Source organism: Ctenopharyngodon idella, chromosome 10 (genome assembly GCF_019924925.1).
Source record: "Ctenopharyngodon idella isolate HZGC_01 chromosome 10, HZGC01, whole genome shotgun sequence".
NCBI lineage: Eukaryota > Metazoa > Chordata > Actinopteri > Cypriniformes > Xenocyprididae > Ctenopharyngodon > Ctenopharyngodon idella.
The window spans coordinates 35,487,437-35,503,516 of NC_067229.1; positions in this window are offsets into that span (position 1 = coordinate 35,487,437).

The window sequence follows — 16,080 nt, forward strand, 5'->3', positions numbered from 1 at the left end:
GGAATGTTGTTTCAACCGCGGAAAGACATCACCATTTTTTAAGTTCAGATCTACCAACGTTAATCTACTAACTCCCCTGACTGCTTTGTCGGACAAAACGGTGGATTTGGCGTTATGATTGGTTAGATCGCCTGTCAATCAAACTCTTTGCTTGCTCTTTAATTGCCGAAAAAGCATCAATTGGGACAAACTGAACACAGTGGCAAAATGGCTGATGAAGTCCATGTACATGTCTGGGACCCCCATGGAGCAGCTGAAGATGGGCTTTGGTTTCATTTGAGAAGGTTTTATAGACTGTGTTTTCTGTGTAGACTGGAGAACTGATGGGTTTGGAGGTCTGTCAAAGTCTGTTATATCTGTTCTGTTTTACAGATATTTGAAGACCATTGCCATATATGTGAAAGAGAAGATCTGAAGATTTACAAAGAAGGACTCTCAGCATGAAAAGGATAATGAGAGAGATCAATCGCTCTCTCTTTCTCCATGTCTCCCTCTTCTACGCACAGATCACCCATGCATTCCAACATCTGCGTGACCCGTGAATGAGTGCGGTACGTGTTCATGGCCGCAGTGAAGCCAGGCCTGCCAGGGCCCATTTGTCAGTGCATGTGAGTAATGAGTTTAATCTCTCCAGAGACTGTGCATTCATATGCTGTGATTGGGCTCGAGCCACGTCAGCTACAGGATCTTAATCTCAAATTGGCCTTTAATGCTTAAACTAATTTATGCAACAGCATGGAAGACGTGCTCATGCTGTTCCCGCCTTTGTCTTGTACCTCTCTGCTGAGCAAGCCTTTCAATTATTTATTTATTTATTTCAAGCAGATAAATGGCACAGAGGGTGACTATCTGAGAGGTGCATTATGGGTAATGCTTCATCTTCAGTCAGTAAGCTTGTGAAAAGATGCCTGGTTCCAGGAAGAAGCGTAATGACCCACTGATGTGTGAGGACGCATACATGGATAAACTCACAAACACACACTCCTCATTCCAATTATCTTGCACCTGTCTGGCTTTCAGTACAAGAGAATTTAGTAAAGTAATGTTCCCAGCATGAGACTATTCTTAGATCTATGTTAACACAGCGTGGATGGCCCTCCTAGGCTAGATAGGGCTGACAGGCACACACTTCAAACTCATGAACATTGCGCAGAGTTCATCGCAAACGCAGTGTAGAAAAGATACTATCAGTTCGTCACAGACATTGGACCATTACGAGCATTAGCACTCTTCTGAATGTGCGACCAATGGAAAAATGATTTTAACATGTTCATCTGGCCGTATTTTACATAACCATAACAAATCCCACATATCCAGATTTATGTACAACACTATTCAGACATAGAATGTTTGGCAAATATCTGAAAAGACCCTTGATGCAAAAGAGATCCAGCTGGGTAAATATAAAAATGTATCAAGAAAGTGTTTACAAATGTAGGCAGATGATTGAAGATGGAAATGCAATGGTAGGACAGAGTAAATTAGCTGAAAAAATGCATAAAAGAGCAATAAAATGTGAACGAAAACTATTTATTTTAGACACTTAGTGACATTGAAACTACGTTGGTTGAATTTCTAATGAAAGATGGGTTTTTTTGGTGTTGTACTGCTGATGTCAGCTCTGTCGGGACAAGAATTGAAAATGTATTCTTTGACTTGGGAATCTCTTGAGACAATAACAAGAATTTAAATAATTTCTAATAAAAGACAGGTTGCTAAATAAATTCATGCATGTGTAAGTTGTGGCAAAATCTCTTTATACTTTATTTATACTTTATACATTCTAAATGTGTTTAGCAATGTTTCTGAAAAGCAGATCATGTTCAGAGAGCTCAAAATATTGAGAGAAAAAAAAACATTTAAATATTAGGTTTTATATTGGAGTAATTTAACATTTGATTTTGCACTTTAAAATTATTGCAAAGGCTTACATATCCAGATTATGTAAGAGGCGTTTAGTGGTAAACTACTTTTTAATCAAAGATGCTTGTGTGTATGTGAGTGCAAACAGAAAGAAAGAGAGGGAGAGAAACGTCCTCTGGATTGACAGGTTAAATGATAGTTTAAAAAAGATAACTCTGAAGGACCTGAAATTACAGTCGTTAACTCATTTGAAACCAGGTTGATCTGCAGCTTTGAGGTTAAACGACTCTGATATGGTAATCAGAGCATTTCATCTTATTGTGAAGGGCCACTCACTCAGTCCGCATGTAGGCCGAAGCATTACTATACAGAACATCATGTAATTTAAGTATTAAGTGCTTAATGTGACTCTAACCATTTGAGCCTTTACAATATGCAAAATATTCACAAATTTGCATATTAAATCAAAAGTGATAAGGACCCCACAGAAAATGCAACTTATTTTTGTTTTAATGTCATGGTTGGTCAAATCATCGTTTATTTAAATGTACATACTTAATGCACACTTTTGCCCCATTTTTGCCTAAAAAGGCATTTTAAAAAACTCCTCTGACAGTTACCATCTTATTTACTGTCTTATTTACCTTCACCCTTTATTTAGGGGGTTCATGAGGTTTCATTTAAGAAGTACAATTTAATATTAGCTGTCTCCAGTTATACAGCATTAGCTATTACGTTTAAGATATGAGCGTAATGTTACTTTAACCCTTAAACAGGCAAGACTGGAAAATGATCAGCAAAAAAATCATTTCATGTCACTTTTTATATCATCTGGACTTAAGTAAAACATATCCAAAGGAATTTTTGAAATATTTAGTTTGGATTTTATGAGCTGTATCTCCCAGGGCACGTTACAAATATGCAAATGTTAAATGTTAATATTCACTCATAAAACTGATGTTATTATGTTTAGTTGACTACATCTTTGCATTTTTAACTAGATATTTTCTTGCAGAGTTTCACTCAGCTCATTTTATGGTAGAACAGGGGTGTCCAACCCTGCTCCTGGAGGCCCACTGTCCTACAGGGTTTAGCTCCAACCCTGATCAAACACACCTGAAACACAAACAAATCTTACCAAAGTCTTCAGGATAACTTAGGAAATTATACATTGTATCATAAATTACATTATATGATTGATTAGGGTTGGAGCTAAACCCTGCAGGACAGTGGGCCTCCAGGAGCAGGGTTGGAAACTCCTGTTCTATTATTCGAATTTATTTGAAAAACAGTAGGCGAAAAGTCCCGGATGACTTGTACACTTCTACATTTGATGGCCATGGGATTTATGGGGATTTATGAATGGAAGTGAAGCGACGCAACTGACGCTGGTAGGTCACGTGATGTAGTACGTCCGAATAGCATTCATACTACCCATATTCATACTATATAGAACATACTTTTTTAACTGTTGCGAAATAAATTCAAATTTAAATGTAGTACATACTCACACAGTATGACTACTGTCTTGAACAAACCTGTGATTCAATATGATAATATATGAATAATTACGTTATGCTCACTTGATTTTTCTTTCCTCATAACCCATACGTCACTCTTAGCGTGACTTTTGTTTAAACTTTCTCTTCTGTCTGTTTCTCCTCTACAGGGACACAAGTGCACTTCAAATACCCAAGTCCCCTCTTTCCCTCACCACTGTGCTTCCTTTCATTCTCTCAGACACAGAGGACACGAGCACACACCCAGACAAACATAACATCTGACAGAACGAACCAGCTAAGGTGGAGGCATCATTTAGTATTTATAAAACGAGTCTGTCGGAGCTTGTTTGTGTGTGTCCATGTGAGTGCACGTCTGAGCAAACACACTGCCTTTAAATGCACCTCAATGAGGGTAAGTGATCTTTTGTTAGCAAGACATCAGCCCCCAAAATGGGATCAACAAATGGGCTTCATTGGTGTGTAAATGGACCTCATGACTTCCCAGCTGGGCCAATTCTGGCAGAAGGACAACAGACTCAAATCACCATCTGGACAGGGACCAAGAGAGCCTGACTGACCTTAGGAAGCCTCTTGCATTTCTCTTTCCTTTTTGTCTTCCTCATGACGTTAAGTTTTGAATAGTCCCTGTTGAAAAAAAACAGCATATGCTGGTTAGGTATGTTTTGAAGAATGGCAGCTGGTTTGAGCTGGTTTATGCTGGTCCTCAGTTGGTCATGAGCTGGTTTAAGCTGGTCCTGAGCTGGTTATAAGCTCGTCCTGAGCTGGAGCTAGTTGCTTAGGACCAGCTTAGGACCAGCACGTGACAAGCTTAAACCATGGCTAGCTAAGGACCAACTAAGGTTAGTTCTGGCAGGTCACATTAGTCAAGCTCGCATCAGCTAACTCTCAGCTAATCCACGTCTACCTATAGGGATATGATGCCTATCACAGCATCTCTATATAAGATCCATTCAGTATTATCAGCAGCCTTATCGTGTTGCTCAGGAGAATTACCCTCCTCCATCCCCAGCTCCCCCTCTCATCCAGTCAGGACTCCAAAATTCCTCTTTGAATCAGACTAATTTTCTTAAATGATGTTGTTACATTAAATTATTGTCATTAAAAACATTAATGATATTGCAATACCTTTATGTTGGTTCTGTTCTGTTTACCCTACGGTGGGTTATCACTGCTCTCCCTGTTCTTATCCATGCTAGGCTGCATGGATGGACAGGGAGTTCTTGCCCAGAACAGAACCATACCGCCAATCCAAACTATATTCTAAATGTCAATCATCTTTGACAATAGTAGTCCTGACAGAATAGCAGTAAAATATAGTGAAATATTAATATCATGCAGAAATGATCATCTTTATTTGGCTGTGGAAAGTGTAACTTTTCTTACGAGAAGGACACTTGACCACTGGAATAACGGTCAGTCACAAGCTTTTTGATGTGTGAGAGTGATGTTTTTCACTGTTACATTCCTTTCCCCTTTTATAACAGCAACACTGACACCTCAGTTTTACTCAATTTTAACTGTACAGCCACTAAAACTGAAAGCAACACTAGAATGATCCAGGAACCTTGGCACCAAACTCGTCTAAAAAAAAAAAAAAAGCTGTCTGCTTTGCTGTTGCATTCAACCAATGTTTACAGAGCTCTACCTTAAAATATTTAGCCAGTTTTACTTCCACAAATTTGCAAATAGCATCATCATGCTCTCTGAAGGTTTAGAGATCCATTAGCAATGGGAAGTCTGACTCATTTCTGCAAATTTGTTCTTTCAGACAATTAGTTTTGATGAACCAGTTCAAAAAGCGATTCAGTGGTTCTTTTGCGTTGTTGTTATGTGTTCCCTGACTCCTGTTGTGGCATATTCAATAGTCACATTCTCATAATGCCATTTTTATGCACAGATTGTGGTTTGTTACAGCTTTTCTGATTAACTTATTTTAATTAGGGTGTTTATTGTAATTTCATGTGTCTCAGTTCAGTTTTGAGCCCACTCTAATGGAGATAGATTATAATGGAAATGTTCATGCCACAAAATATCCTCTGTTACATTCAGTGTTTTGGCTGTTATAAATGTTGATTAGGTCTTACATACATTGCCTAATTTATGGTTTTAATGGCTAAGCCCGGCAGCACAAACTTTAAAATACATGTTAATTGTGTCTTAAGCGTATTAAGAGAATACATTTTTACTAATCAATTGTGCAGTTTTACAGCAGACACAATTTAGCTCATAATAGCTTCAATCAATGCAGCGTGACATTTTTTTTTTCACATTTTCTATTCAGCTTTATTTTAATTACCGAAACCAATTTTTCATAGTTTAAGTTTTACTGTAGTGGGATGGATTCAGTTTCATGAACAAATCATTTACACTGGCACAGCATGAAAAGATGTGTATATGGGTCAGTATACTTCTGTATACACTGCAGTATTACTGACCAGATATGGGAAATACCACAGGTCCGCATACTGTCAAAATGATACCAATTTGGATGTATGTTCCTGAGGTATTCGTCGGTGCAATGGCCATTTGTTGCCATGGCAAGTAAATCATACATAGATATGTTCTTTAATGGCTCTGTCAAAAATTATAAAGCTAGCTATATTTGAGTTCAATAATATTAAGACTATTTTGAGGCTATTTTGTGAAACTTCCCTCCCTTTATCCGAGAAAAAAAGCAAGCACTTTAACTGCTGATCATTAACATATGAAAGGTCTTCACACCTGACAGCCACCAGTCCTCACAACCAGCATTGTTTCTCTGGGTTTTTCTGGATATTTGCTGTTCTGTGTAACTTGGCTTAGGTATTTTCCTCAGACATTCGGCAAACCTGAAATTCCATGGCAGTTTATCATGGCCAGATATTACCAGATTTAACCCGTTTCATGCAGTGGGGTTTTGTGAACTGATTCAGTGTAAAGATTTGACTCAGAAGAATCATTTGTTCCCAAATTGTACATTACTGCACAAGATTTATCAAATTGTTCTTTGTGAATTACAAATACAACCATTTCTGTATTGCTAATATATATTAATTGTACAAGATGACAGAAGTCTGATGGGACTGACATATTGTGCTAGAGTGGCTGAGAAACACAAAGCATGTGGACCAAGTGCTTATTTCATAGGGTTCCTCTCACCCTGAGTGTAATTCTCACTTTTGTATCACGCTGTCAAACTTATACATGACAGAGAGGATTTAGATGACAGAACAGGTGTTCAAAAAACACAGGTAATGGTACCCAGTGTCCTTCAATTCGGCAATAGCTTGCTCGCTCGCTCTGTCATTAACCTGACAGGAGATTACTCTGAGCTGCCAAAAGGCTTCCAGGGGCATTTGAGTATGATGAAGGAGAATAGGACCATCATCTTCATCGTCGTAGCCTCTGTTTGACCTCCAATCATGGCCCATCTCAGAAAACCACTCTTTAAAGGAACTCTCTTGTTCATATTCCAAGGTCTTTGCATCAAGTAATGGCTTTTAACTGTCTCTTTGTGTAGAGTGGGGGAAAGAGAAAAGTGAGGGAGAAAGTGGCTTTGAGATATGTGTGTCCGTTGCTGTATGTCACAAGGGCGTGACAGGGCAATCGAGGCACACGGGAGTCATGGAGACGTTTTTATCGTGCTGTTTTAACAAATAGCTTGTGAGAAACGCACAGAGGCAGGAACAGTCAGTCAGGATACTAACTAACGAAAATGAATTATGGACAAGGTACCATGTTAGTGTATGTATTCTTCACCTTGGAGTATGTAAATTCCACAGTACAAAAGGTCATATATTAGTAGTATAGCAAAAGTATCATGGCATTACAATCTGGTACCATCAACATGGTACCACCTTAGTATTTTTTTATTAGCAGAAGAAGGCTCAAAATGGGGCTCATTTATTTAGGAATTAGAATCTTTTGATGAGAAAAAGACTTACATGTGCCTGTAGTATCGTTTCTGGGCTGCAGTCTATGGTCAGCGGGTTTGTAACAATGCATGGCGCAGGCGAGGACAAGGCTTTGGCCCTGTTCCAAATGGCACAAATCATATGACGAGATTTCAACTTGTAAAGAGAGTTCATGTCCTCGTAGAGCTCGTAATTACAACTTGTAAGCTTGGGATTTTCTAAGAGCTCCTACTTATGCCACGTGACCGCTGTACCACCTGACCAATGCAGATTCATTTACATTTAAGCGAACAGCTCTGAGTACAGTATTACGTGTCGTGTTCTCGAAATTATTCAAGTGCTCTTTTTGCAGTCGTTATGGGTCCTCGCTGAGCCCACAAACGAGCTCCACACAGTCAAAGTGCCATTACATCATGGAAGTGCGGACTCGTAGAAATAACATTAAGGTTTCTTTATGTTTCAAAGCATGTGATTGGCTGTTCATTACTGATGTCACACTTTCATGTGCACGCGCTCCATGATCTCAGGATCAAAGCCTGAGTTGACTGAGAAGTGGATGATCACCGTCATGGGACCAACAAAGCCTGATTGGATTGGTTTGGTTTTGTCAACTCAAAACTAATCATGTAACCCTGAGTTTTTTTCAACTACAGTCATGGTACAGGCCCCACATCTAAAAATCCAATCAACAATTGATGTATAGAACCAAGTCCCTGTCCTAATTTTTTTTTTTTTAATTTTCAATAATCCATTACACTCAGATGTTTGTGAAAATATGGAAGAAAATATCTGTCGTTACTTGTGTTTCATCACAACTTTAAACTGACCTTGAATTTGCACAACAGAAAGTTCTCAATATGAACTGAAACATTTCTCAGCCCATTTCAAGGACCAAAAAATGCATCCGTTATGCATCTGAACAATTGTCTCATTCTTGTCTATTTTAGAAGGAACTCAGGAGAAACCAAGTTGATTCCTAAATGATACATTGCTGTTTTTATTGTATGTATTTTTCAGTGTTAGTTTATTTTTTAGTTAATTTTTACTTAGTTTAGTGTCACTTTTAGTTTTTATTTTTGTTTTAGTATTTTCTAAATAAGAGCCAGTCGCCGATTGGTAAAGTCATTGTGTCACTGCAGCAGTTGTTAGAAGCTCCGGTTCCAAACAGTCAGACGCGCGCCTCCGAAATGAGACACAAGAGATGCGCACTTAGGACTGAGCATGCGCATTAGTTTGATCCAGCCTGAAAAATGCAATTTTTTTAAACAAAAAACAAAATTTATGAGACAGTTGTCAGATTTCATTGGTGATTTCATATATGGAATTTAAACGAAAGCTTGGCAAACAGCTTTGGAGAATGTGTGACGTCACACTGCTGAGGCCCCGCCCACAGTTGCTGACTGACAGTCCTGTATTACCATAGTTTACGCCCTCAGCAAGGTGTATGCTGTCCGCCATCCGTCTTCATTTTCTCCCAACATCTGAGCCACTGAGGATGCAAAATATACCTAAATTTGTTTATGTCTGCGCAAATCATTTCACTCCAGACTGCTTTGTGAACGAGGGTCAATGCAAAGGGACAATACAAAACCCAGGTTTTGCTAAAAAGTTGTTACTCAAGGATGGATCAGTACAAACTGTTCGTGATCCAGCTTATGGTCTCCGGAGCGATGCTGGTTACAGCAGCAATCAAGGGAGAGCATGCACTTTATTACAGTTAATCAGAGTTGTTTTGCAGATATAAAGTTTACCAGTTTATTAAGCACCCCCGTCAAAAACAAGAATAAGGTCTGTATACAGTTGTTTACTGTTAGTTGTAACGAGTGTTTTGTGTAATTCGATCGCTGTGTATGTTGATGATAATGCAAGGGAGAGAGAGAGTTTATGATTTTACCGCACACTTTTTGTACTGTGTTTTATTCAGCTCTTACGGTGATTTTCTAGAGTGAAAACGGATGCTTCATCTTTTGTGTGATGTGCAATAAACTACATAAAACTCATCAATAAAGTTTTGGCCATCATTCGAACAGGGTCCTCTACAACAGGCTTGAACTAATAGTGGATAAAAGCAAGATGACAACATAATTTATAACCATAATTAAACTAAACTATACCTGTTCTGTCTCCATGCAGCATATATTCTCTGGCTCTGTATGCATCATTGTCATCGAACTGAACACCATTACTGACAGTTTCTGACATTTTCAATGTTTGAGTTTGTCCTTTTTGTTTGTTGCATGAGCTATTGAAGCTCCGCCCTCTTCTTGAAAGTGGGCCGGGAGCAGCAGCTCATTTGCATTTAAAGGGACACACACAAAAATGGCGTGTTTTTACTCACCCCCCAAACTGGGCCATTTTAACATGCTATAAAAAATGATCTGTGGGGTATTTTGAGCTAAAAATTCACATACACACTCTGGGGACATCAGAGACTTATTTTACATCTTGTAAAAAGGGGCATAATAGGTGACCTTCAACTTATATCCTGTAAATAGGTTTAATGCCATACATTTTTTTATGTCATGTAACAAAAAAAGTTTATTTATTTATTTATTTATTTTTATTTTATTAGTTTCAATTATATTAGCTTACATGTACACTTATCTTGCTATATCTTCGTCTCTGACCGCACATCTTGATTGAACCTGATTTATGTTTTTGGTCTTCAAAAGTTCCCCTCCCCATCACACTGTCCTTCCTTACAAGCTTTGAGTGCAATTACTCAAGCCTAGTCAAAGGAACAACAATAGTATTCCAAGGTCATCGGCAACGAGCTGAGCTGACAGTTGGCAGGCCGCACAGATACACAGTAATTTACTCTGTCCTTCAGGACATCTGCCTTTCAGGAACCTGCCACACCACCAGAACAAATGCTCTGTCATTACAAGCAGCTTCTTCGCTCCAGAAGAACCCAGCTGAGTTCAGAAGTGTGTACTTATTATTTTATTATGGTGCAGATGGCATGCTAGTACACCTGTGGTTTTGCATGTGCACTTATGGGTGATGTGACTTCCAGGCATGTTGGAGCTCTGGGTTTTTGTTTGGGTTTTGTGAGGTCATGGTACGCAAGATGATTTAAGGTCGCTGGAGGAAGTGAGGTTTATTATTTCAGGCCGTGGTTTCAGTTTTTCACTTTGTTAGTTTGTGAGTGCACACATAATGTATATACACACAAACAAAACTGTACACACACAGAGGACCCAGAAGGTATTTGTACTAGCACTGTCAAAATTAACATGTAACATGCATAATGTTATAATACAGTAGTTTTCAATCTTGGTCCTTTTGCATACTATATAGTAGACGTGTATTCGATTTTGGATGCAGCGTGTGTGTCATATAAGGGAATTGTATTATTTTTTAGTACTTAGTCAGTGTGTTTATTCAATTTGACATTGCCACTTTAATTGATAATTTGGCCAAAAATTCAAATTCTGTCATTATTTACTCCCCCTCATGTCATTCCAAACCTGACTTTGTGACTTTTTTTTTTTCCGGATCATAAAAGATATTTTGAAGAATGTTGGTAACCAAACAGTGACTTTCAATGTATGGGGGAAAAAAGTAATTCAAAGAATTACATTTTTAGGTGAAATTTGCTCACAGTGAAATTTCATTGGTTGAAAATCATGCTCTTCATAACTGTATATAAAACTGCTGGGTCATTTCATCTCATGTTTGGGTCAAATATGGACAATCCCAATCCCAATATTTTTTAAATTGAACTTTAAACCCAACAGTTGGGTTTGTCCATATTTGACCTAAACATAGGTTTAAGCAACCCAGCATTTTTAGAGTGTACCAGAGCCACCAGCCACAACATTTTTTTAAACAGCTAAAAGCACATCCCCATAATCTGCTGAAATGTTCTCCAGTGCTCTCATTAAGAACAAACAGCAGCTCTGCGTGCTGCGTCCTCGCCTTTATGTCATAAAATATGCCTCCGTAGTCATTAGGAGGAAGAAACTTGAATGCAAAATTACTTCTCGGCAATAAATGAATTTGTATAGAAGCTGAGGTGGAAGCTTTTATCATGTCGTGCAAGATTCAGATCAACATTTGACGGCGGTGGTGCTGGAACCCAGGGCGATTTGTGTTTGTGTGTGTGTGTGTTTTGCTTATTCATGCATGCATGTGACATTTCATGAGAAGCCGTTTTACATCAGTGCCTGTCTGTGGCCAAAGAGCATTTCCTGTCTGCGTGTTGGCGATTTGATATCATATTTTCACAAGCCCAATAAAGTCCTTTGTGATTTTGGAAAGACAAGGTCATAAAATGTGACATCTAAAGTTTGAGAGAGAGAGCTAACGGATGCCATGATGCGTTGTAAGCTGTTGCTGATCCCTGTCATTTATGACACTCCCTCCTGTGCTGTGTGGGACAAAGTGTGTCTGTTTGTGTTTGTTTAACCCTGTACTACATAGCGTCACCCTGAGGCAACATAAAATCTTTTGTAAGCAGTTGTTTACTAGATGCTTTAATCCAAAGTGACACTTATTACATGGACAGTCTTTCTGTAGCAATTGGGGGTTTAATGTCATGCACAAGAATGTAATGGTGATTGTTAATGACTCGCGCCTTTTTTCATTCTTGCTCTTGATAATATGCAAGGACATGTGCTAGAAGATTATATGCACACGCACACACACACATAGATTAATAGTGATAGATCTGAGTCTAACTTATGCATCAGTTTGTTGAGCAAAATGAAAGTTATATAAAATTACTTCTACCAGAAAGACTCGGGAGGCAAGTAATGTAACAATGTTATTTATTAACAATCAGCAAGCATAATATTTTAAGATAAAGTTCTTTGGCGTAGGCCCCGTCTGTAACACATCCTGAGGGTTGCGGACTCTGCATTTCCTGCCTGGAGATGAAGGCAGGGGCGTAGCCGACCCCCTGGGAGGTATGGACAGGGACCATCCTGGTGGTGGTGGGGAGGATGGAGGTGAAGGTTGGTGTCAGCATCTGCGAACTCAGACATATGTAAGTAGCGATCTTTTATACTCCAAGTGTTAGATAATGATTGGTTAGATCTAAACTAATAAGTGACGTAACATCAGAGTCTTCCCGGCAGAACTTATGCTAGAGCTTTCATTTCTATACGCCAAAACAAGTTGTAGGCCTATATATACTCTCTGAAATGGAATAAACTTTACAGAAGAGAATACTGATGTGTGATGCTGTTGCAGGTGTCAGCCAATAATAAGTCAGCGTACTAATGTAGAACCTGGAAGGGCTGAATGTGAACAACATATGAGATTGACACAGAAGAGAAGATATTGTTGAATAAACTCATTGTTTTTTGTTTTTGCACACAAAAAGTATTCTTGACGCTTCATAAAATTAAGGTCTAACCACTGCAGTCACGTCGGTTATTTTAACAATGTCTTTAGTGCCTTTCTGGACCTTGAAATTGTAAATTGCTGTCTATTAACGAGTCATATACCTTTTAGATTTCATCAAAAATATATTAATTTGTGTTTTGAAGATGAACGAAGGTCTTAAGGGTGTGGAACGACATGAGGGTGAGTAATAAATGAATTTTACAGAATTTTTTTTACAGAATTTTCATTTTTGGGTGAACTAACCCTTTAAAACATGCAACTTTTACAATAAAATATAATCAAATACACTTTCTAGCTAGCTAAAGCAGTATTAATAACAAATATTTATGTCATTATAAGTGTCCATGCTTTCACCAAAAAACCCAAATCATTCGTGCATCATCCGTGACCAAACTGAGCATGCTCAACAGTCTGTTAGTTGGACCTTCACCACTAAACTTGACATTGTAAGTTTTTCTTGTTTAATACTTGAAGACAACTGGATTTATTTAAATTATGCATTGTCAACTTTTTCTACATTTGTTGTACAGTACAGTGTACAGTGTACAAGCATCTGTATACTACACACAATAGAGTAGGCTGTTTAGAGTAGACCGTTTTAAGCGGAGGAGAGTATTATTTGTATTTTATGTGTATGAGGTTGGGGGATTATCCGTGTGAGGGTTGTGATGGGCTGATAAAGGTCTCGATGGGCTGATTTTAGTCCCAGTTCATCCATGAACTGTTGTGACCACATGGATTTGAGTAAAAATCAAATCATGCAAATGTACATAAATCTTTAAAGGCATATGACAGATGCATATAGTTCTTCTGGCTTTGAAAACAAAAGTGAGTATCATTTTTAACTATGGCTGTTTTTTAAGGATATTTGTGTGTATGTAAGTGAAGTACACTTGTTTAAATGAAAGCACTGCTGAATGAAAAATTGTCATGTAAATTTTAAGGTGTGTTATAAAAGTAATGAATACTAAATAATACAGTAATAATAATTACTAATAATTCATTATATTTATATAGCGCTGTTTTATTTGCCCCTCAAAGCGCTTTACATATGGAAGGGGGAAATCTCCTCAACCACCACCATTGTGCAGAATCCACCTGGATGATGCGACGGCAGCCACATTGCGCCAGAACGCCCACCACACCCCAGCTTATTGGTGGAGGGGAGACAGTGATGAAGCCAATCACTATATATGGGGATGATTAGGTGGCCATGATGATGGACAGAGGCCAATGGGCAAATGTGACCAGGATGCCGAGGTTAAACCTCTACTCTTTTTTCAAAGGACTTCCTGGGATTTTTAATGACCACAGAGAGTCAGGACCTCAGTTTAACCTCTCATCTGAAGGATGGTGCTTTTTTAGTGGTCTGTGTGGCGGTAAGACCCACACCTCTTCCAGCAGCAACCTAGTTTTACCAGGAGGTCTCCCATCCAGGTACTGACCAGGCTCAACCCTTCTTAGCTTCAGTGGGCAACCAGTCTTGGGCTACAGGGTGATATGGCAGTGTAAACAACATGTTGCAAACAAAAAAAATGTTATGTGTATTTAACATAACATAAAGCATCTTTTTTTTTTTTTTTTTTTTTTTTAAATTTACAGCACGTGGAGAGCATTCAGCAGACATAATAAATTAAGGGTCAAGGGCTTTTCTCAGAGGGTACAATAGTGATTGAACTCAGATTGCAATAAATCACCCGACCCGTGACTGAACCCGCGATTGCTTTCCCACAATCCCATGCGTTTCATAAGTGTGCATGTATGCACTCAGTCTTCATATGTGCATACATGGATTTATATGTAAAGTGTTTCTTTAAGCAAGCATATGTGTGCATGTTTGAATGTTTACCAGTCTCTGAGGCCTTTAAGTGTGTTGCATAAATGTTTTTAAATAAGGTTTCCCGTTTGAGTGTTTGCGCGTGTGTGTTTGAGAGATGCAAGCGAGAGCAAAGGTAAATTAGATGGGCTTGTAGTATGATCATTTTCCCACAGGGCAGTTTCATCTGCTGAGAGAACCATTTAGTTCTCTCACTTCACACTGTGCTTTACGGTTTAATTTGAAGTTTAAAAATTACTTGTTACAATATTTACTTTCATTATCATATATATCTATGTGCTGGCAGAATATCTCTTTGTATTGGATTCAACACACCAAATCCCTTTTCAAGATCTGCTATATTTGTATATTGTTGTGGGGGGTTTTATTTTTATTTTTTAGGCTTTCAGTCCAAGATCCACGATATGATTTTACTGAAGATTATATAACACAAGTGATAAACCTTTTTTTTTTTTGGTGCAGAACAGTTTTATTTTTATCTTTTGTAGTTGTAGTTCATACAGTGTGTATGTTTGTGTGGCTAGTTGTTTTTGTTCGTTTTTGTTATCTAATTATATTTAAGTAACTTTCAAATGATTTAGCTACTTCATGTTACTATGTTACCACAATAATATTTGAATGTCTCCCTCACTCACAATTTTTACCTGATAAAATATTTTAGAGCTTTTCTTAACTAAAAAGATATATATTCAAATTAGCCAAATAAGAGATATCTTGATTTTTATTTCTTTTAGCTTATATTCATTCTTGTTTTTTCTCATTTTAAATACCTTTAAGTCATCTTGAAGCCCCCTGGTTGAAAACCACTTATAATCCTGAGTATAATGTCGCGTTCCAGGTAACCCGTAACCCGTGTTTTTCTAACCTTCTACCTGTGAAAGTGCACTGGAACGGCAGTCAAACCCGTGACTTCCCACCCGTGAACTCGTACTAAATCGATGTACTCCCAGTTCCGCGCCCTGACGTCACATAGCCCGCAAAACAACAATGGCAGTCCCTACGGATGCGGTGTTTGTGCAAGTGGTACACGGTGAGAAATAGACTTTAGGACAATATAACATTGCAATCAAATTAATAATAATATAATAATGATAAAAAATACACACACAATTATGTATTACAATGTTAAGCACCTTTGGCGATAGAAATGATTGTAAATGAGCATAAGCCCCGTACGGTCCGCCATGCTGGTTTGTTTACATCTAGCTACCACAATTCCTTGTGTTCAGGCAGTTTGGCGTGACTTGCCTGGAACACTACAAAGTCGTGAGTCATGGTTTGAAGTCGTGACTTACGGGCTCAAAAACCTGCCTGGAACGCAGCATAATACTGTTTAATACTGTTGACAAACTTCTTAAACTAGCTAAGGATATGGTTAACTCCTCTGTTGATCAGTTTATTAATTATTTCACAGGTAAGATTAAGGGCACTTACAATTCTTTAATCTCTATCACCCTGGTTGAGCAAGTTGATATTGAGCCTTTAAATGCTCTGATCATTACTTTTTCGAACTTTGAAATGGTTAGAATTGACTTTATTGTAAGGACAGTTAAGTCCATGAATTCAACTAACAGTATTTTAGATACGCTTCCCTGTTCAGTTATTAAGAACT